Below are 24,094 nucleotides of genomic sequence, written 5' to 3' on the forward strand. Positions count from 1 at the left end.
CTTGCAACCACTAAGAAACATTTATGCAAGTAAACAAATAACCTGGATTCCTACCATAATCCCTGAGATGTTAACTACGTTCACAGTCTACATGGTAGAACAGAAGCAAAGGTTGAGGTAACTAAGCTAAAGTATAGTACAATTACTTTTATGTAAACAGAAACATATTAACAAGGCATAAGAATCACTATATTGTACATCACAATATTGTACACCTGAAACAAATATTAAACTGGAATTTAAATAAAAACTTAAAAACAAAAACAAAAAATAATAAATAAAAATGTTCAAAAAAGTTAAAAAAGCGAAGTATAAAAGCACAAACTGACATTCATTTGTAAAGTAACAAACTAAGTTAAGTTCTGCAAAAAGTTGAAAATTCACTTAATTAACACTATCAATAAAGAACTTTTATTCAGACCAATGGAACAAAGTGTTTTACTCTTTTTTTTTTAGGATTTTACTTATTTACTTATTTTTTATTTATTTATTTTAAAGAGACAGCATGAACAAATTGGAGAGGAGGAACAGGGGGAGATGGACAAGCAGACTCCACCCTGAGCACAGAGCCCTACTTGGGCCTGATCCCACAACCCTGAGATCACAACCAGAGCAAAAAACAAAGCCAAGAGTTGGATGCTCAATCAACTGAGCCACCCCGGCACCCCAAGTGTTTTACTCTTTAATAGTGAGCCTATTTATACCACTAGCAATACTCCTCAGAATCTAAATTAATTTTAACTCATTTTCTTCCAAACATTGGCTCACTATTCAAAAAATATCCTATGAGTCTGATACTCCTCGGTGAATTACTTAACTCATGTTTACTGTTACTTAAATTCTGACACAAACCAAGTCATACAATGCCTGCAGGACAAAATTCCCAAGAAACAACTACTACAGAGCAACATCCAATACACCCCAACTTTTATTTGTCAAAGACTTAATTACATTAAAAAGTAACTACAATAGGCATTTGAATCTATTCAGTGTTACACACTTACAAAGTTGGAACTGTCTCTTAAGGAGATATACTTATATTTCACCATAAAGTTAAAACTAAACAAGTGAAATTTAGAATACCCAGAAATAAAAATTGTTTCAATAATTCATACTGAAAATATTTCTACATACATCCGTATTAGTATCTTAGCAAAGCAAAGTACATTTTATTTCATCTTTCTCATTGCAAATGGCAAGGAGAAAAAACAGCCTCCCAAGGTCACTAACTTTAAACAGGGCTACATTCATGTAAATAAGGTCAACTCTCCACTCCAACCTTTAACTCCCCAAAACAATCCATGTTCCCAAATTCTTCATATTCCTACTTACTTTAGCAACCAACCAAAACTTCCACAGTTAGCCTACATTAGATGTCAGAATGAAAGCAACCTTAGAGTCACAGTTTCTATTGTCAGAAGTTAAAGAAAATAAAAATTATTCTCACCCATTTGAAGATTTCTACAATTCTCAGGACATTTTTTAAAAATTGCACAATGGTGTCTGCTTTTAAAAAATACAATATATTTAGATTTCAACCAACAAAAATGAAAGCTTAATTCTAAGAGGAAAAAATAATCTGAGAAGCCACAATTTCAAATACCTCAACCATGTGAAGAAATGACAGAGGACTGACAAAAGAGCAAAAAAGTTGGGAAGAGAAAAAGAGTAGGTAAGAGGTAAGGAAAAAGAGTAATTAAATGAAAAACATATGAAATGTAAGTAGAAGGTATATTATCTTTTTAGTTGCAAGAGGCCCAAAACTGATCAGAACTGTGATTTCTACTCAATCACTAACTAGTGACCCCTGGGGAATTTCCTCTCTAGGTCTCAGTTACCTCATCTTCTAAAGTAAGGGGAATGGACAAGGTCAGCCTTTCCCAAAGTGCTTCACAGAACTTTAGTCCCTAAAAAGAAAAAAGGGTTCCACAGTCAAATAAATTTGGGAAACATTAAATACTGAATCACCTTCTCTTTGAGATTCACAATGTTTAATAAATAGTAAGTAGGAAAGGCCCTGAAATGCCCCAGAATTTAAAATAATAATAAGACTAATAAACAATAATAGAAAATCCTATTTTTGTTTTACTAAATTTTCCCAAACTTATTTGGCCATAGAACACCTGCTCATAAATCTTTCAACATACCAAAGAACACCCTTTATGAAACATGGACCAAATAATCTCTGAAATCTATTATTACGTACATCTATGAGTCTAAGTTTATATTTCTCATACATGCCACTAGACATGTCACCATTAGAAAGTACTCATTTTAGCACACAATTATGTATAAAGAACAATGAAATTCTGGCTCCAACTCGGGGAATAGGACTGGGGTAGAAGAAATGCTCTAGAAGAAAGAAGTCATCTTCTAAACAAAGTAGAGGAAAAACCTGTTTCTTCTTATAAAACTAGAAGTACTGAATCTTCCCAAAGATCCTGCCTGACATCCAGAAGAAGAAAAAAAAAGACAGAGAAGAAAATGGCCCTAATGTGGACCGGAAGAGATACTTCTGCCTTGCAATTGAAAACAGTGCCTTTTAAGTCACCCCTGAGAATTACAAGCTGGTGGCAGTAATACTTAGTATTGGGGAAATTTGAGCAGCATGAATGCTCATAATGGAGACTGTGGCAGCCACCAAAAGAAGAAACAGACTCAGAAAGAATTCTAGAGCTGATATAGCCCAAAGTTTATCTGATACATGAATCCATCTACAACATTCCACCTAAGAGGTTATCCAGTGTCTTACTGACTATCTCCAGGAACTGGGAACCACATGGATAGCTCAATCTTTTGTTAAGATAAAAACATTCTCACTGTAACATTTTCTTGTTGGTTACTGATTTTTTTCTCATACAGATGATTTCAAGTCCTCTCACACACCTCTTTTGAACCATAGTTTGATGACAAGATGGTTCAGTGGAAAGAATGCTGAAATTATCTTCAGAAACCGAAAATCCAATCTTCAACACTTGCCACTGATTATTTGGGTAACACTACGTAAACCAACAGCTCCTGGCTTTTGTTTCCTAAATTGAAAAATAAGGCAATCTCTAAGATCCATAAACACTCTAACATCCTATAATTCCAAGATTTACTATGGCATGGTTTATCCACTACAAATCTCTTTACTCTGGCTAAGAGTTATAGTGTGTTTAAACCCTTTAGTGTGGTGCTCAGAATTCAGTAGGACATTCTAGAAATAGTCTATTCAATAAAGAAGAGTGGAATTATTATGTTCCTTTTTCTAAACACTATATTTACATTAATAACGACTTTCATCAAATTGGATTTTCTGAGGCCACATTACATTCAAATAACCATACCTGGTATCCAGGCACTGTGGATCCTAACAACTCTTAACCAATACTGCACTAAAGTTGCTCTCCTTTATCCCATACTTTCCAAACTGATTTTTTAGTACTGAGTATAAGATCTGAGATTTTTTTAAATTAGCCTGCATCTTGATATGTTTAGGTCACAATCTTTTGATTTGAATTGATACCCCAGAATATTCTTTCCAACTTTTGAAGTAGTTGATTCTGATAGCATACTACTATCAGCATTCTCAACAGACACTGATTAAAATGCTGATTAAAATGGATGACCAGGGTGCCTGGGTGGCTCAGTCGAGTAAACGTCTGCCTTCAGCTCAGGTCATGATCCCAGGGTCCTGGGATTGAGCCCTGCATCAGGGCTTCTCCCTCTTCCTCTGCCACTCCCCCTGCTTTGTGCTCTCTCCCTCTCTCTCTGTCTTTCTGTCAAAAAAAATGAATAAAATCTTTAAAAAAAATGGATGATCACCAGAAAAGGGTAACATTGAAAATAAAGCTTACACCCCAAAAGCTAGAAAAAGACCAATTAAACTCAAAGTAAGCAGAAAAAGAGGAAATAATAAAGGTCAAAGAAAAAAAACCAATGAAATAGAAAACAGAAAGTAAAAGGAGAGAAAAATCAAAGAAACCAAAAGCTGGCTCTTTAAGAACAATAAAATTAATAAACCTCTAGGCAAGACTGATCAGGAAACAAAATGAAGACAGAATTATGAGTATCAGTAATGAATGAGGTTACATAACTACAGCTAGTGAAAGAATAATACAGGAATATTATGAGCAACTTTAAGTTAATAAATTCAACAATTTAGATTAAATGTACTAATTACTTGAAAGACTTCAGCTACCAAAGTTTACTCAAGAAGAAATGAATAATCTAAATACTCCTATTTAAACCTTTCCACATAAAAAGCTTTAGGCCTAGATGCCTTCATTAATGAATTCTATCAAAGACTTAAGGAAGAACAATACCAATTCAATGCAAACTCTTCCAGAAAATTGAAGAGGAAAGAATTTCTCCCATCTCATTCTATGAGGCCAACACTACCATGTTGCCAAAACAAGACAAAGATATTACCAGAAAAGACACCTGTAGACAAATACAGATGTAAAAATTTTAATGAAATTTTAGCAAATCTACTTCAGCAATATTTTAAAAAGGTATGCAATGACAAAATAGAGTGCTACATACTGAGTATGCATATCCTCCAAAAATTGATATGAATCTTTATGCCCAATGTGATGGTATTAAAAGATGGGGCCTTTGGGAGGTTGCTTAGGTTCTGAGAGTTGAGCCCTCATGAATGAGATTAGTGCTCTTAAAAAAGAGACCCTACAGAGATTCCCTCATTCCTCCCACCATGTAAAGTCATAGTGAGAAGATGGCTATCAGTGAAGAAGTGAGCCTTCAACAGACACCAAATATGCCAATTCCAGAACTGTGAGAAATAAATATCTATTGCTTATAAGCCATTCAGTTTATAGTATATTGGTAGAGCAGCCCAAACTAAGAAATGGTGTTTATCCCAGAAATACAGTTGATTTAACATTTATAAATCAATCAATGTAATTCACCATATTAACAAACTAGAAAAAGAAAAACTACATTATCATCTCAATAGATGTGAAGAAAGCACTCAACAAAGTCCAACACTACTTACCCCTGATAAAATCTCTTAGGAAATTAAGAACAGAAGGGATTTCCACTCTTACCACTTCTATCCAACATTCTATTAGAGATTCTCTCCAGTGTAATCAGGCAAGAAAAATAAAAGACATCCAGATTGGAAAGGCAAAGGTAAAACTATATTATTTAGAAGATAACATGAGGGGGGTGCCTGGGTGGCGCAGTCAGTTGAGCACCTGACTCTTGGCTTCGGCTTGGGTGGTGGTCTCAGGGTCATGAGATAAAACCTTGCATTGGGCTCCATGCTCAGTGCAGAGTCTGCTTGGGACTTTCTCTCCCTTTCCCTCTGCCCTTTGTCCCCTTTGCTCTCTCTCACTCTCTCTCTCTCTCTCTCATGAATAAATAAATCTTTAAAAATAAAACAAAAGGTGATGACATGATAGTATCTATAGAAAATCTACAAAAACCTACCAAAACTAACAAGTGAGTTTACCAAAGTTGCAGAGCACAAGATCAATATACAAAAATCAACTCTACTTCTATATACTAACAGTGAATAATTGAAAATTGAAATGGAAAGACAAATAGCATTATAATAGCATCAAAAAATGTTAAATACTTAGGAATAAATCTGACTAAAGATGTGAAAAACTTGTACACTAAAAACTACAAAACTGTTTAAAGAAATTAAAGAATACCAAAGTGAAAAGATCTATCTTATTTATAGGTTGGAAAATTAAAGAGGGTTGATATCATAGAGATGTCAATTGTCCCCAAATTGATCTGAAGAGTCAACAAAATCCCAATCAAAATCTCAGTAGGTTCTTATTCTAAAATTCATATGGAAATGCAAAAGACCTACAATAGCCAAAAAACAAGCAAAAGAACAAAACTAGAGAACTAACACTACCTGATTTCAAACTTATTAAAGCTATAGTAATCAAGGAATAAACCCACACATATATAGACAACTGACTTTTTACAAATATGCAAAGATAATGCAGTGAAGAAAGGATAGTCTTTTCAACAAATGGTGTTGAAACAATACCTGTACTTAAAAAGTGAATTTTGTTCCATACATCACATCGCACACAAAAAATTAACTCAAAATGGACTGCAGACCTGAATGCAAAACCTAAATCTATAATGCTTTAGATGAAAACATAGAAGAAAATCTTTGTGACCCTGTGTCTTAGTTCAGACAGCTACAACAAATTACCACAGTCTAGGTGGCTTAAACAACAGAAACTTATTTGTCATAATTCTGGGGGCTGGGAAGTCCAAAATCAGTGTACCAGTGTGTTCAGGTTCTGGTGAGACCCTCTTTCTGGCTTGCAAGGCTGCCCTCTTATGTTTCTTCACACAGTTCACACAGCAGAGTACAAAGAGACGAAGCAAGTGCTCTGTCTTTATTTTTTTTTTTTAAGATTTTATTTATTTGAGAGAGAGAAAGAATGAGACAGAGAGACAGCATGAGAGGTGGGAGTGTCAGAGGGAGAAGCAGACCCCCAGCTGAGCAGGGAGCCCTATGCAGGACTCGATCCTGGGACTCCAGGATCATGACCCAATCCGAAGGCCGTCACTTAACCAACTGAGCCACCCAGGTGCCCCTCTGATATCTTTTCTTACAAGGGCGCTGATCCCATTCATGAGGGCTCAACATATGATTTTGGGGAGAATGCAAATATTCATTCCATAGCACCATCAATTAATTAATTAATTAATTAATTAATTGTTAGATTTGACCAAAAGCATGATCATAAAAGAACAAATTGATAAATGAAACTATATTGAAATTTTAAAACTTTCACTCTTGAGAAGACACTTTTAAAGCTACAGGTTGGGAGAAAATTTTTGCAAAGTCTACATCTAATAAAGGTCTGGTAACCAGAATATAAAAAAAAAAACTCTCAAAACTCAGGAATAAAGGGGCGCCTGGGTGGCTCCCCCCTCTCACGTGCTCTCTCTCATTCTCTCTCTCAAATAAATAAATAAAATCTTCAAAAAAAAAAAAAACTCAGGAATAAGAAAAATAAAGAATCTAATTTTTTAAATGGGCTCAAGATTTGAAAATAGATTTCACCAAAGAAGATATATATAAATGGTAAACAAGCACAAAGAAAATGCTCCATTATCATCAGTCATTAGAGAAATGCAAATTAAAACCACAATGAGATACCATTTGGCTAACATTAAATAGACTGACAATACCAAGTACTGGAGAGAATATGGAAAAACTGGAATTGTAAGTGGGAATGTAAAATGGAGTGACCACTTTGGATCTCAAAAAAATTCAGCTGATTCAAAGAAGCCCAATAAATAAGAGTAGACACTGTATAAACACATTTACATAAAACATTAGGAAATGCCAACAGTGAAAAAAAAGGTCAGTGGTTAACTGAGGAGGGGTAAAATTAGATGGGGTGGGAAAGAGGAATTATGAAAAAGTGTGAGGAATGTTTTGGGAGTGATGGCTATGTTCCCTATCTTAATTATACTGATGCTTTCATCAGTATACAAATGCCATAACATCAAATTCCATATTTTAAGTATGTACAGTTTCTTAAATATCAGTCATACCTCAAAATAAAGCTGTTAAAAATATATATTAAACAGGAAAAAGAAAATGGCTTTTCTTGTCACTTACATGCTTGTTAGATTACAGGTATTCAAGGATTATCTTTTAAAAAATGTGAAGTAGACTTCATTTCATTTTGGGGAAAAATTTTTTTTATAAAAACAAAATGCTTAATTTTACGACACCGAAAATTAAATGTTATCTTTATGAAACAGTTTATACTTTTTAATTGCATGATAAATAATAAATTTATAAAAACATTTAAGAAAATTCATACCCAGATTCCATTTTCCTGTTCTTCTGAATACTTAGGGCTAAAAGTAGAAGCCAGTTACGCTAGGATTAAAAATCACCCTGTAATAAAATTTTTTTTTATAAATTTTTTTTAAAGACTTTATTTATTTATTTGACAGAGAGAGACATAGCGAGAGAGGGAACACAAACAGGGGGAGTAAGAGAGGGAGAAGTAGGCTTCCCCGCGGAGCAGGGAGCCCAATGTGGGGCTCGATCCCAGGACCCTGGGATCACAACCTGAGCCAAAGGCAGACGCTTAACAACTGAGCCACCCAGGTGCCCCTTTTTTATAAATATTTTTTAAAGAAAAAATCACCCTTTAATAAAATCTTAGACTAAAAAATTCCGTAACTACAAAGAAATCATTCCAGAAATATTCATTTACTGATAAGATTTTTCTTCGCTTTTTTATTGTAGTAAAATTATATAACATAAAATTTACCATTTTAAGCATTTTTAAATGTACAACTTAGTGATATTCAATACACTCACAATATTATACAATCACTATCACCATTTCCAACCTTTTTCATTACCTCAAATGCATATGCTACTATAGTAATGACAAAATGTTTATTAAATGAAACAACAGCAAGAAATTAAGGGTACACTTCTTTATAACCAGTCTTGTAAATCATAGATGATGTGAAAGTGCACGAGAACAGCAGGCAAAAATTACTGGCTAGTGATTAAATCCATCTGATAATTCACAACATTTATATTTGTAATATATGTTCAATTGCACTGCATTTTCACTTATTAATCTAAAAACAGTATCATACTGATTGAATATAATGACCTTAAATAGTCTACTTAGCTTTTCTAATTAATTTGACCTAATTGTTTTTTTCTAATTTCTCACTAGGGGTTCTTAAGGACCTAAATAAGAAATGCCAATTGGAAATACCACTGCCATCTTCATGTTACTACTTCAGCATCAACATCAACACCTCCATAGAGAACAAAGAGATTATGAGAAAAAATTAGTATATAGATTGAAGATACCACAAGCAAAATCAGAACCCCGAAAGATCTCTTACTAAGAAGTAAAAGCTAAAATCCTTCTAAAATATTTTGCACAAATGCCCAGAATTTATGTTTACAACAATCAACACTTTGCTTCTACTGGGTTACTACAAATAAACATCGCGTAGATTTTTTGGAGAGATGGGGTAAAAACAAGAAAAAGAAAACTAAAATCAGGAAGCATAACCTTCACTCTTCTAGGTCCATAACACACAACCTATAATAAAAATAGAGGAGAATGAAGTCCTCTTATATTCCACAGCCTCCTTCAGATAGTGTTGTTTAAGTAGACATGCTAAAAAGTTAGAATCCAAATCCACCATGGACAGTTCTAATTTGAAAAACAACTTTTCTATTAAATAAACTATTTCATTCTATTCAAAAGTGAACAACAACAACAAAAATCAATTCAGGTTTTCACCTTGTTGCTTATTTTTTCAACTATTATCAAAACAAAAAAATTCCAGGGCGCCTGGGTGGTTCAGTCGTTAAGCGTCTGCCTCCTGCTCAGGTCATGATCCCAGAGTCCTGGGATCGAGCCCTGCATCAGGCTCCCTGCTCGGTGGAGAGCCTGCTTCTCCCTCTCCCACTCCCCCTGCTTGTGTTCCCTCTCTCGCTGTGTCTCTTTGTCAAATAAATAAAATCTTTAAAAAAAAAAAAAATTCCATTCTGACAGTTGTTTTTTTGATTCCCCAAAATTACAAGCTTAAATATGAATGCAAGGAAGCTTCAAAAAAAAAAAAAAGAATTCTACAAGTGACACAGACCGAGCAATTAGCAAGCAAAATCATGCCAAAAATTACTTTATAATAAACCTTCTTTTCTGTTTAAGTACATTCCATTTAAGAATGCTCTATGTCGGGATGCCTGGGTGGCTCAGTCGGTTAAGCGGCTGCCTTCGGCTCAGGTCATGATTCCAGGGTCCTGGGATCAAGCCCTGCATCGGGCTCCCTGCTCAGTGGGGAGCCTGCTTCTCCCTCTCCCTCTGCCGCTCCCCCTGCTTGGGTTCTCTCTCTGTGTCAAATAAATAAATAAAATCTTTAAAAAAAAAAAAAAGAATGCTCTGTGTCCTGGGGCACCTGGCTAGCTCAGTTGGAAGAGCATGAGACTCTCAATCTCAGGGTTGTGAGTTCAAGCCCCACAATGGGTGTAGAGATTACAAAACAAACAACAACAACAAAAAAGAAAAACACAAACTTTGGAAGAAAAAAAAGAATGCTCGGTGTCTTGATAAAGATAATGGTTGCACAAAACTGAATGCACTAAAAATGCCACTGAACCTCAGTACACTTTAAATGATTAATTTTGGGGGACATGGGTGGCTCAGTCAGTTAAGCGTCTGCCTTCAGCTCAGGTCATGACCCAGGGTTCTGGGATCAAGCCCCGCATCAGGCTCCCTGCTCAGTGGGGAGTCTGCTTCTCCCTCTCTCTTTCCCCCTGCTTGTGTTTTCTCTCTCTCTCTCAAATAAATAAAGAAAATCTTAAAATAAAATCGTTCATTTTATGTTAATTTCACACACATAAAAAAGATTGCTTCTGTGCATATTTTGGGTCATAAGCTAACTAAAAATTATGAATCTGCTTTTCCCAATACTCTTGAGGAAGCAAGCATGTTGCCCTAATTGTTAATGGCAGACAATTGGGGGACCCCAACATGAAAAAGGACACAACTATAAAAAACATAAAAATTGTGGAACTAGAGATTGGATGGTACCATAACTAAATAAAGCCTCCATTCCTCTGGACTTCTAATTGTGAAATCCATTCAAAACAGCACCAAGACTATTTTTGGATACTGCTGAAGTGGAACAAAGAACTCACGATGATCTCTTAATTCTGACCTGCATTAGACTAATAGTCCAAATGTGCAGTATATCTGTCTACCAAATAAAGTCCAACTTTAAAAAAAATTTAAGCCCCTTGAAAATTTGGCCTCATTCTTACAGATCACTATTCACCCGTAATAACCCTCTACTTCATTTAAAATGCTCTAATGAATCTCCCCTGAATGTCTTGCACCTCTTTGGTTTTGTCCTGTTGCTTCTCTCTGCCTAGAAGGTCCTCTCCTACAGCTGTAACTATGCTTTAAGACCCAATTCAAATCTCACCTCTTTCATTTATCATTTTCTTACTACTTTATTTATGAAAATTCTTTTATGGCTATTTTGGATAAACTACTCCTGAGAATATCTACCCAATATACTGTGTTATTCTTATATTGTTAAAAATCCCTCTCTGCTGTAAATACCCTAATTTAATTACTGTGTCATCAGTGAACTATATCACGTTTTTCCGTAAGTAGAAAGACTAGTTGTTGTAGTCTCTTTTTTTTAAGATTTTATTTATTTATTTGACAGAGAGGAGAGAGTGAGAAAGCACAAGCAGGGGGAGGCACAGAGGGAGAGAGAGAAGCAGACTCCCCACCGAGCAGGGAGCCTAACGCGGGGCTCAATCCCAGGACCCTGGGATCATGACCTGAGCCGAAGGCAGACGCCCAACTGACTGAGCCACTCAGGTGCCCCGTTGTTGCAGTCTTTTAAAAAGATAACAACAATCCATCCTTCTCTCAAGATGACAAGACATCCCATTCAGAAAAAATAAGAGTATAAAAATAATAAATCTTAAAATATTATTTAAACCTTATTCTGCTCCATTCTTTCTAAAAGAAATACACAAATTTAGCTATTTCATCTTCTCATTATAGCAACCAAAAGATTCCTTTGTGAACAGCCTAATAAAAACATATTTTGGAACGGCACAGCAACTGTCGAACAACAGAAACTCTTAAATATATTTAATCACACTAGATTTGCAATGCCTGATTCAAAGTATAGATATTTCAAACTCGAAATAAGATTCATGTGCCTCAGGTGTACATGCAAAATTAATTGCATATGATAACACACCAATATAAATTCAATTTCCCTTTCTAACCTCACTGATTGCACCTCTTGTAACAAGCGCATAACTGATCAATTTCTCATCAAGAACCACAAATTGGCACTCCGTCTCACAGGTGATAAACTATGTTTCACCTCTCAACCTTCAATGAAGAAAATGAAAATTTAATCAGTATAGGCAGATTCCCTACCACCAACACTCTAATCCCAAAAAGCTGTACATATGGTTATGCCTAAGAGTATTATTCAATCTTAAAATTCATCACATTTCACTTGTTCAGCTAGGGTAGATACTTTCAACTCCAAAGTATACTAAGAATCTAAGCTTTAAAGAACAGGTATTTTATCTTTTAAATATATATATATTTATTATATTATTACATATATAAACATGTTATTTTTTAAGTGTGTGCATGTGTGCAGGCATGTGAGTATATATGTGTATATATATTTCTTTCTACTAAAAAAGAAAACCTAAAACAATGAATAACTCAGTACCACTGACACTTTGAAAGAAGTGCCCAGTATATGGCTTCTAAAGAAATTAAGACTCAGTGGTTATCACTAAAAGAACTAAGCCTCCTTTGCAAAATAGCTAATCCCAGATCCCACCCTGGAAATACATAAGATGAGCATGGAAAAATTCTATCATATCAGATAGAAAAGAAGCTATCAAAAGTTATGAGAGTCATATCAAAACAAGTGAGGAAACTACCTGAAGAGGTTCCTACTGAGCCAAAGTTGAAAATTTGATCAATAATAAGGATAAAACTATACTGGACCAAATACACCAAGTATGTTTAAATATATTAATTCATTAATACACTTAAAAAATTTTCACTGCTCATATTCAGAAAAAAGTTAGAGAACCAATATTATTTTGAAAACTAAAAAATAAAGGATAAGACTTAGGCAATTACCCTACCTTTTCTATATCCATAGCTAAAAATAACCAGTTTATGCAGGGAAGTTTCTCTTATAAAATTCTGGCTAATAAACACAGGAATGCTGGAATATCACCATTTTGTGAACTCAATGAAGTTGTGGATCTAGGGATAGGCACTGATCATCAATAGCTAGTAACATTACAAAGACAGAAACAATCTGATATTACATATCCCTCTCTTAATAGAAGTATACACCAGCACCTATAAAATGTTCTTAGGAAAAAAATATATATGCATAACATTTAATCTGATTTAGATCAAGCCTCTACATTTAACTACAAATTTACAGGAGATACCAAGAATAGAAACCATATTAAGGTATACCACATGAATGTAATCAGTAAAATCCAGACTCTGGGAGACAAAACCAAACTTTGTTTGTTTGTTCCACCAAATAACAATAATAATATTTTTAAAAGGAAAACAGAAAATGCAAAATAAATAAAAGAGTTGGAGGGGAAACCTATAGATCAACTCTGACGAAAAGAACTTTTTTCAATAAGAGAAATATTCTGTGCTGTCCAATAAGGTGCCTCATGTGGCTACTGAGCACATGATGATTAAGGATCAGAATATTCCACTTTAATTTTAATTAATTTAAATTTAAATAGTTACATGTGGCTACTGTACTAGATGGTGCTGCTATAAATCAATGGAGAATTAAGGGACTTATTAATCAATCTGCAATTTATCAAATGATGGATCTTATTTGGGTCCCAATTCAAACAAATAAATCTTTTTTTAAAAGACTATAAAACAGGGAAATGTGAATCCTGTCAGATATTTAATAATATTAAGAAATTACTATTAATATTTTTATGTATAACAACTGTATTTTGGTAATGGGGCCAGAGATTATCATTTAAAAATATTTACAGATAAAATGATATAATTTCTGGAATTTGCTTCAAACTAATTGGGGGGGTTGAACAAAAGATTAGGCATTGTATTGATAATGACTGAAGCTGGGTGATGGGTAAATGGGATCCTGGATACATTCTCTGTATTTGTATGTCTTTGAAAATTCTCATAATAGAAATTTTGGAGGGAAGACAGGACACTTAACTTGTATGCTAGGAAGAGGTTTGCTTGTTTTGTTTCCCCCAGGAAGGACAGTAGATACTAGAAATATAAAAGAAATTCTTAGGAGGGATGATTTGGAATACTTTGCAGGTAACTCTGGTTACAGGCCAATAAACTGTCCTTTATTTTTTAATTTTTTTAAAGATTTTATTTATTTATTTGAGAAAGAGAGAGCACGCGAGCACATGCAAGGGGGGAGAGGGACAGAGAGAGAGGGAGAGGGAAAGGGAGAGAATCTCAAGCAGATTACATGAACAGTGCGAAGCACAACACGGAACTCCATTCCATAACCCTGCAATCATGACCTGAGCCGAAATCAAGAGTCAGACCATTAACCAACTGAGCCACCCAGGTGCCCCAAACTGTCCTTTATTTTATACACTCAAACCTGTCTATTGGCCAGTTTTTTACTTTCTGGATGTCATACCTGAATTTCTCTTTAACATCATTTGACGGTTCCTTTCAAAGTGGTTAGATTAGAATGTAAAAGCAAATGCCTCATTTGGACCTATAGAGGTGGCTCACAATTTGAACTAAGAACATTACAACGTTTTGTTGTTGTTGTTTTTCGATTTAGATTTAGGGATATGGTAGGACAAAAAATGCACCACCATCACCACCCCAGCCGAAAGATATCCATGTCAAATCCCTGGAACCTGTGATGTTATCTTATTTGGGAAAAGGGTCTTTAAAATGTAATTAATGATCCTGAGAAGAAATCATCCTGATTAGGTGGACTTAAATCCAATGACAAATGTCCTTAGATACATGGAGGAGAATAAACAAAGTAGAAGGCAAAGTGAAGAGGCAGAGATTGGAGTAAAGTGGTCACAAGCCAAGCAAGCTGGCAACCACTAGAGGCTGGAAAAGGAAAATTCTCCCTCCAACATTCCACAAGTATAGCTTGATTTCAGACTCTGACCTCCAGAACTGTGAGACAATAAATTTCTCTCATTTTACGCCACTAAGTTTGTGGTAAGTTGTTAAAACAGCCACAGAAAACTAATATAAGGAATTATCTACTCTTTCAAATATTGACTACCTATTCCTTCCTTATATTGGCTCAATAATTAGAAGTTATTGTGAATCTAAGTAATTTTTTGAACATCTTTTCCATTTTGAAGGCAGGAATTTTTGTTTCTTGTATTCAATGATGTACATCTACTGCTGGAAACTACTCACTGATCATAACTTTTTAAGTTTCTTTCTACCTTTCTCAGTGGAATGCTTTCATTAAACAGCTAAAGTGGCCCTGCCCAAAGAAAACAGAGTATAAAGAAGAACTTACCTTACTTTAAACTCTGCCATCTTGAAGCTTTAACAATTATTCCAGATGTCTAATAGCTAATTTGGGAAACTCTATCTGAAATCATCAGGTTCATTTATCTGGTATGTTAGCTTTTCCTCTACCATGTCGAGTATATACCAATAATTTCCAAAGCTTTTTGTTTCATGATTTAATGTTTTATAATTATCCCCTCTACTTCATGACCTTCTATCCCTCAAACTTACCAAAAAAAAAAAAAAAAAAACAGCACTGTGTGGTAACTGACACAGTAACTTTATATGTTATTGATTTTTACAAGGGAAGGAAAAATTGAAACACTGAAAACACTTTACTCTGTGGTATGCAAAGAAAGGATTATAAGCCTGTGTCCCAAGCATTTCTTCCTTTCTTCTAACTTCCTACCTGTATGCTACTCAAAGTTGATAATCATTTTTGTCACATAATTTTACTACCTACTTATATCATTATCTTATGTTTTAGCAATCAGCATCCAATTACATTTAATTCTCTTTTAGTGAAAAAGAAGGAATTTCATCAACTTGAAGAGCAATACTATTTACTATTCAGAAGTATATCTTTCCTATTAGTGAACTAGCCTGAGGTTAGTGGCACCTTTAAAGAATACACAGATTATTTTTGCAGGTAATAATACTATCTAGAAGCGGCCATTTCTACAATATGAATGAATATGCAATTCTATTCCACTATAAACATGAAATAATACCCTTCAGAAATAACTTCGGTATACACCCAAAACTAATGTAGTATGTGTCAACTAAACTTCAATTTTTTTTTAAATCAGAAAGAAAGAAAAAGGACGGATGGATGAATGGACGGATGGATGGCAGGAAGGAAGGAAGGAAGGAAGAAGGAAGGAAGGAAGGGAAAAAGAATGAAAACTTCATTACATGGCTTGAATATCAATCAGATCTTTTTATCCTTTCTTAAAGAAGTTAATGAGAAGATTAAAAAGTATATCATTCTTATAGAGATGACAATTATCTTGTTGGCTTGGCTCTTGTCTCAACTTTCACTCTTAGCCATCTGTATTTCTCAATGGCTCTCAAAACAAGGTTGCAATGACTACAAATGATTCTAGTATTTCATTTTTTCGGTTAAACTCTCTACTAGTCCCTGGTATATAGTCTTCTCGTGTAGTATTAACCCACTACAAGCAGAAAGATTTTTGAAAATCAATAATAAATGAACTAAACAACACTAACAGACAAGTGGAAAAGAAATAACACTGTCCCGCCACTGATCACCTGAAAATGTAGCAAATTATAGTTCTCCCTATTGTAAATATAAAATGGTTTTATTTCCAGTTCAGAAGAGTCATAAATAATTTTTAAGGAGATAATGATACAGATAACAAAATGGAAAACTGGGGGGAGGGGAGATACAAGATTATAAATATGATAAAAGTAATACATTATGAATGCATAGATTTGACAGTAATCATATACATGCAAAAACAACTTCATGAATTTTAGAAATGCAATTCAGTCTTCCATCCTCTAGAACTAAAAAGCAAGTTAAAAAAATAAAAAGCCGGGGACAAAGGTGAGGTAGAAGAAGATGCCGGAAGTGGACTCTGTCCATTCAAGCATATAATCGGAATGAATAATTTACACGCATACTTTCATCTTCAAAGCCACGAAGAGCTGAATTCTAAGGAGCTTAGGGAGATTGTAACACATCTGCTAACCAAGATGAATAAGCAAAGGGAACCTAAGCAAAAATGATCCAACAAAACCTGTTCACAAGATTGGAGAGGGGGTGGGGAAACTAAAGACATGGCAGAATAGCAGAGACTAGTATAGTTGTGGTCACCAACTTATGTTCTTAACTGTATCTATTCATTCCACTTCAGAAAATCAGATAGTTGTATTAAGCCAACTGAATTAGAGAGCTGTATTAGGCTAACATTAGCTATATATACTCCCCATAAAAAGAATACTTTAGGGCACCTGGGTGGCTCAGTCAGTTAAGCGTCTGCCTTCAGCTCAGGTCATGATCTCAGGGTCCTGGCATCGAGCCCCACATCAGGCTCCCTGCTCAGTGGGGACTCTCTGTATACTCTCCCTCTCTCTCTGCAATAATTAAAATCTTTTAAAAAAAGAATACTTTATAAGATAATGAGAGGCAGAATGTGAAAGGAAAAAAAAACATCAGTAGGTCTTTCCATTTTAATTCAAATGATCTAAAAAATATATTCTACTGCATACACATATTTTAAAAATTCTAATAATTCATACATGATTTTTCAAGTTTATGCCTATTTCATGTATCTTTGAAAGGAAGCATATCAAACACACACAAAAAAACACAAAAATAAGTAGGCACTCAACAGCATATAAAATATGATTTCTCAGCAGTCAAATGAAACTCTATACTTAAGAGCTCACTCTTAATAGACACTCAACAGCATATAAAATATGATTTCTCAGCAGTCAAATGAAACTCTATACTTGGCATCAAGACAACACAATGCCACAAAAACACAAAATCTTTAAATGAAGATTTCATATTATCTGTTTCTCTACTGATTTTAAAGAAATGCTACATATGTCACCTCAGACTATACCTTATGAAATTACAGTATTAGCATTATAAAACAACAACAACAAATAATATGCTTAGCCATCTAACCAGCAAGTAAAATTCTGAATCTCAAGATCAAGTTAAAAATTAAGAAACAAAAATAAAAACAAGAAGCAAGCTAGGTCAATCTACTCCCTTTTTCCTACAAATAGTACTTTGGCTTCAAAGAAGATTGAGGGAAAGGATTCATTTTTATTCCTACTCATTGATGTGCTCAATAAATATGAAGGTATTTTAGATATGAGGTATAAAACAGAAAAAAAGACAAAAATCTCTGGTCTCAAGGGACTTATATTGGTCTCAAGAATACTAATAAATCAATGAGAAAAATAAATACCTAAGATACCAGAAAGTGACAAATACTATGCAAAGAAATAAATAAAATGGGGTGATGTAATTTAAAGTGACTGAGTGGTTATGTAAGATTGGATATTCAGAAGGCCCTTTGAAGGACACAGCCCCAATGATCAAATGATTCTACTCAGGTTAAGAGCTAAAAAGCCTTATTCTAAGAGCAAGCTTGGCCCAATTTAGGTACAGAAAGAAAGGCAATGTGACTAGAGCCTAGTAAACAAGGGGGAAAATGGTAGAAGGTAAGGTCATGACCACAGGACCAAATTATTTAGGGCCTTGTAGGTCAGAGTAATACATTTTTACATTATACCCTTGGACTGTAAGAAGGAGTCATGAAACTCCACTGTCATGCTTTTTGTAAAATTGTTGGGGATACTATTCACCACACCAAACAAATACTCTTCATGAAGGTCCAAAGGAAGAATTTCTCTCAAATCTCATGGTCAATAACAACTGAACTTTTTCTGAGAAACTGATATAAATTTATGTGAATTCTAAAATGAATCATGCTCTCATCTATCCCCTGAACCCCAGAAAACTCAGAGTTAAATTTATAATTAGCTTCTAGCAATTGTATAAAACCTTATGGCATCTATTTTTTTAAATAAATGTTTTCTTTTAGAATAGTTTTAGATTCACAGAAAAGTTACAAAGATAGTCCAGAGAGTTCCCATATACCCCCCCCCCACAAGTTTCCCCTATCATTAACATCTTATTAAGTATGGTACATTTGTCACAATCAATGAACCAAAACTGAAACATTATTATAAACTCAAGTCTATAATATACTCAGATTTCCTTAATTTTTACCTGATGCTCTTTTTCTGTTCCAGGATCTTTACAATATCTAATCTATACACTAAATTTACTGGAGCTTTGTATCACTATTCTATCTTAATTTCCCCCTTATTCTATCCTCTATAACTACTAATACCTAATATATCTTAATTCTATAAACCTCCCCCAATACTTCTGGGAACCATGTGGAATAACAACAACAACAACAAAAATGAGTAGAGACAGAGTTCTTGAAAGATAAAATTAGCTTTTTCCCAAAAAGTCATATGGTTATTATTCAAAATAACACTTCATAAATCTTTTAAAAATACAGAGACTCAAAAAAATATCCAATTAAAACTTGTATTCAAATATATCATTTGGATAAAAATGCAAAGTCAATATAAAAAAGTCTTTTTTATGTTTCAATATTAGTTTATTCTCTGGAATTCTCCTTTTGTTGGCACATACAGCATTAGTAATCCTGAATGTCCTTATTGAGCCACGCAACATTAGTGTGGTCTCAGATCACACAAATCTAAAATGAGGGTGAGGCAGAATGATCTTCTGAAGTCCCTTTCAGTTAGAAATGTCAATGATCTCTTAATTCTGTGACCTAGGTTGACTGTGAGATTCTCATATTTTGCCATCACAAGTAAAGAGCAGAAAACAGTAATGCTTCTAAACAAAAGATAGTACATTTTAAAAAGAGAATGTCAAAGCCTGAAGCTTTACTTGAAATTAATTCAGAGAAAAACAAAAATAGATTAATATAGTATATAAATTATATGAGTAGTGCATAAATTTATATGTATATAAACTATGTAAATCAAAAGTACCCTGGGAAAGGGGGAAATCCCCCCCAAAAAAAGGTGTGAATATTTACCCAAGTAGATTAATTTCATAAAGTGGCTGAGATGCCAAATGGGGAAAGAAAAAAAAAAAAGCATGAAAGAAAAAAAAAAAAATCAATTCATCAATTTATATTTACTAGTGCTCTATCATTGAAAATTTGACTATGTCAAATGGGTATTGCAATTAAGAGGTCTGTTTTCACATCTATACTAAATTGTTTTGTCTCAAAACAATCCTATTAAGGTGTCACTGATTTACTGCTGGGGAACCATTAGCTGGCAGCTTCATTTAATCTGTCCCAAATACCCAATACCTCACTGGCAGCAGGAATTATAAAACCCAATTGAGTTTAAGGGTTTTTAGCATCATTTTCCAAAAATTCCTTAAAACACTATTCCACTAAAGATTGACTCCAAGGATTCTAAGTGTGTACCTGATCTCTACATTAAAAAAAAAAATCCACAATTCTAGTCACTTTAATATCCTCATGCTACTGTCATGGTATGCTGCTCTACAAGTCTTTCTGCAGGAAAAAAAAAACCAATTTAAATACTAAAATGTTTAATTATTTATGCCATTATTTAAAAATCAATAAATTGTATATACTTTAACATGGAATTTAAGTCATCTTCTAAGTCATAGAATATTTCCAAATGTAAATAGTTACCAAAAGAAACAGATTATACAGAAGAGTAGGCAATATATTATTGTTATAATTATTATATAATTATATTATTATATCAAAAGAGATTAACTATAAATTGATAAGGAATGCCTGAGAATAAGTCCTTAAGCTTTCTTATGTATATTATTTTGGAATATGAGCACTTCTAATTACAATTGTAAGACATCTATTTTAAATAAAAAGAGACCTTCTATTTTTTTTTTTTAAAGATTTTATTTATTTATTTGAGAGAGAGAATGAGAGAGAGAGAGAGAGAGAGAGCACATGAGAGGGGGGAGGGTCAGAGGGAGAAGCAGACTCCCTGCCGAGCAGGGAGCCCGATGCGGGACTCGATCCAGGGACTCCAGGATCATGACCTGAGCCGAAGGCAGTCGCTCAACCAACTGAGCCACCCAGGTGCCCATTTGGTTGATTTTTAAATGAGGAAAAAGCCTACTTTATTAATGAGGAGTAAAGGCACTATGTTGAAATGTCCTACAAAGTTGTAAGAAAATAACTCACTAGTATAAAAAATTGTGTCTGTGGTCAACTTCTCATCAACAAACACTTTCAAATACTATGCCTTTTATCAAATAAATCACTTCACTCTTACAGAATCCATTTCAAGTCACCTTTCTTTCACTATAATTATAAATCCATTCCATCTTAAACAAAGTATGAAATATGAGGAAGCTGCTTATTTTACTACAACGCATCTAAATTAACAAGTCAGCAAAAATGTTTTCGTTTTTTAAAGATTTATTTGAGAGACAGAATGAGAGGGGGGAGGGGCAGCGGGAGAAGCAGACTCCCCCTTGAGCAGGGAGCCTGACGTGGGGATCGATCCCAGGACTCTAAGGTCATGACCTGAGCCGAAAGCTGATGCTTAACCGACTGAGCCACCCAGGCACCCCAGCAAAGATGTTTTTTAACTCTAATAATGATGTTAAATTATAACCATTCAACATATGTAACTATTCAGTACAGCTATTACTTAGATTCAATACAATAAATGTTTTAAAAAATATAAATGTCCTCTGGATGCTATAAACAAACAAATACTTCTGTATTCTAATAGAATAATCAAACTATCAATGAACTTAAGAAGCCTATAAACCTACTGGCTAATTACTGTCTAAAAGAAGTTAGCATTAATCATACTGATCCAAAATTATTTAAGATTTATGGCAGGGGTTTTGGACTTTGGCTATTTATTAGAATCACCTGGGAGAGTATAGAACTACCAATGCCTGGGCTTCACTCCCAGATCCTATTTTAATTGATCTGAGATGGGAACCAAGTATCAATATTTGTATCAAAAAAACAAAACAAACACAGGTAAACTGAATTAAACATACAGCAGATTTGAGAACTACCAACTTAGGAATATATTTCAGTTTTAAAGATAAAAAAAACTTGTTCACTGGCACCAAAAGTTTTAAGTCTACTCAAAACTTAAGGTGTAGGATAAAAAGAGAGTGAAGAAAAGAGATAAAGACAATATTCAAAAAAATAATCGAGGCCTAGCAAACATTTTTGCCTTTAAAAAATGTTAAAAGTTGAAAGCCTTATCTTAGACTTGGCTGATAGATCTGCTTATGCTACACAGCTAAATAAAAGCCTAGCAATACAAACAAAATAGTAAGAATAAATGACAGAAATAATTATCAATCAAACTTAACACCACAGAAAGACAGTAAATTAATATAGTATCACAATCAAATGAGACAAAATTATAGCCGCTTTAATAACTAGGGGCGCCTGGGTGGCTCAGTCGTTAAGCATCTGCCTTCGGCTCAGGTCATGCTCCCAGGGTCCTGGGATCAAGCCCCACATCAGGCTCCCTGCTCCGCGGGAAGCCTGCTTCTCCCTCTCCCACTCTCCCTGCTTGTGTTCCCTCTCTCACTGTGTCTCTCTCTGTCAAATAAATAAATAAAATCTTTTAAAAAATTTTTTAAAACTAACATTTTCTAACCTCAATACTACACAGAATAGTGTTTCTTTAAACCACTTTCAATATCTTCAATTCTTAAGTACCTCAAAAGAGAATTCATTTTAAGAAGATAAAGTTACACGGCTTTAATCTGAGATTAGAAAGAACAAAGAAGTGCAGAATATTTCCCTTATGAAAATAGCATATACATCTGCATGATCAGCCCACAACACTCCCTTTACAACAGGGTCCAAAGAAGTTAATGTCTCTGAGCAATGTAATTAAAAAAAAAAGTTCTTAACTATAAGCATTTTAGCATATTATCACAGAATTCAGTTTTTCCTCTAATAACAGCTAAAAGTGTATGAAAATTACTAGCAACATGAGCCGGCATGAAGGGATGAATGAAGATCACCAGAACATGTCCAAATATGTTTGTTACAAACTGGATGGTAAAACTTAAAAGAAAAACTAAAGATAATCCAACCTTGAGAATAAAATTAAAAGAACCAATAATAAAGCAAGTTACACAGGATGACGGAACCATTTAAACCTCCGTGTAATTTCATTTTTCTTAAAATGAAATTTTAAGAAAGTTATTTTAAAATATTCGAGAGGTACTCTTTAAGACACAAAAAATAAGAATAAAGAACAAACATTTTGATAAATCTTAAGTGTTTTCAGTTAAACATTAGAAAATTAAATATATTATTATCCAAAATTCAGTTACATATTATAAAACTAATACCTAAGTGCCAATACCCTGGTAAAGATTTCAAGATGTTAAAGGAAGCACATTTTGAATGCAGAATGGTTAGAGATGAAAGATGTACATTTCTATGTCATTAAAGAAATGAGATTCTTTTTGTTTGTTTGTTTCAGGAGTAGAATTCAGTGATTCAGCAAATAAATGAGATTTTTAATTATAGACGTATATGTTTATGAACCCACTTCAGCATCTGTTACATGTCATAAAAATAAGCCTCCAAAAGCCTGTCACTAGAATGACTTAATAAAATTCCAGTTTGGTATCTCACAAATATATTAATCTGTACACACTATCTAGATTATTCTTGGTATATACTTTTTCACATTCATCTCTCCTGAAAAAAAAAGTGATGTGAAATTTTAAAAGATTACCCAGCCTCGGAGGAAACACTCCCTCAAGAAATAACTGTTGAATTAGCTCCATAATTTAATGACACAAGAACTCTTACAACTTTAAATTACAACTCTCCAAACCTACCAAAGGTTAAACCCATAAAGAATCAGCTGACGAGTAGAAGCTGAGATAAAAGAAAAGATCAATAAAGATAATTGGAGAGGCGACTACTGTCCTTAGACCAGTGATTTTATGACTGCCAAACTGTGCACATGCATATATATACATGCTTATATCACCCACACACATACACACAGTAAATATGCTTCACTGTTTTTTTTCTACTAATCCCAATCTAAAGACATGACATAAAAAGAAAGGAAAACTAAATTGCCCAGACTAATTATGGACGAAGGATTCACGGAAGGAAGGAAGGAAGGAAGGAAGGAAGGAAGGAAGGAAGGAAGGAAGGAAGGAAGGAAAGACGGATATAAAAATATACTGGGGGGAGGGGAGATGATACAGATAAGAACTTTGACTCTAAACCAGTATCTGTGATTCACAATGCTAAGGTGATTCAAGGGCATAGTAAGAGGTCCATCGTAGGGTAAATGTGAGCTTAACAAACAAAAAGTCTGACTGAAATATAAAGTAATCATAATATATATTTTAAAAAGCATAAAAGATCTATATAATAGGGCAGGATATATTAGTTTTAGACTATGCA

At 34.1% G+C, this 24,094-nt stretch overlaps 1 protein-coding gene across 1 annotated transcript in view; it reads right to left on the minus strand.

The window, feature by feature from the left end:
* XPR1 (xenotropic and polytropic retrovirus receptor 1) overlaps positions 1–24,094 on the minus strand; it is a 232,609-nt gene that overhangs the window by 180,446 nt on the left and 28,069 nt on the right. The window lies entirely within an intron of this gene.

Source organism: Halichoerus grypus, chromosome 7 (genome assembly GCF_964656455.1).
Source record: "Halichoerus grypus chromosome 7, mHalGry1.hap1.1, whole genome shotgun sequence".
Taxonomy (NCBI): domain Eukaryota; kingdom Metazoa; phylum Chordata; class Mammalia; order Carnivora; family Phocidae; genus Halichoerus; species Halichoerus grypus.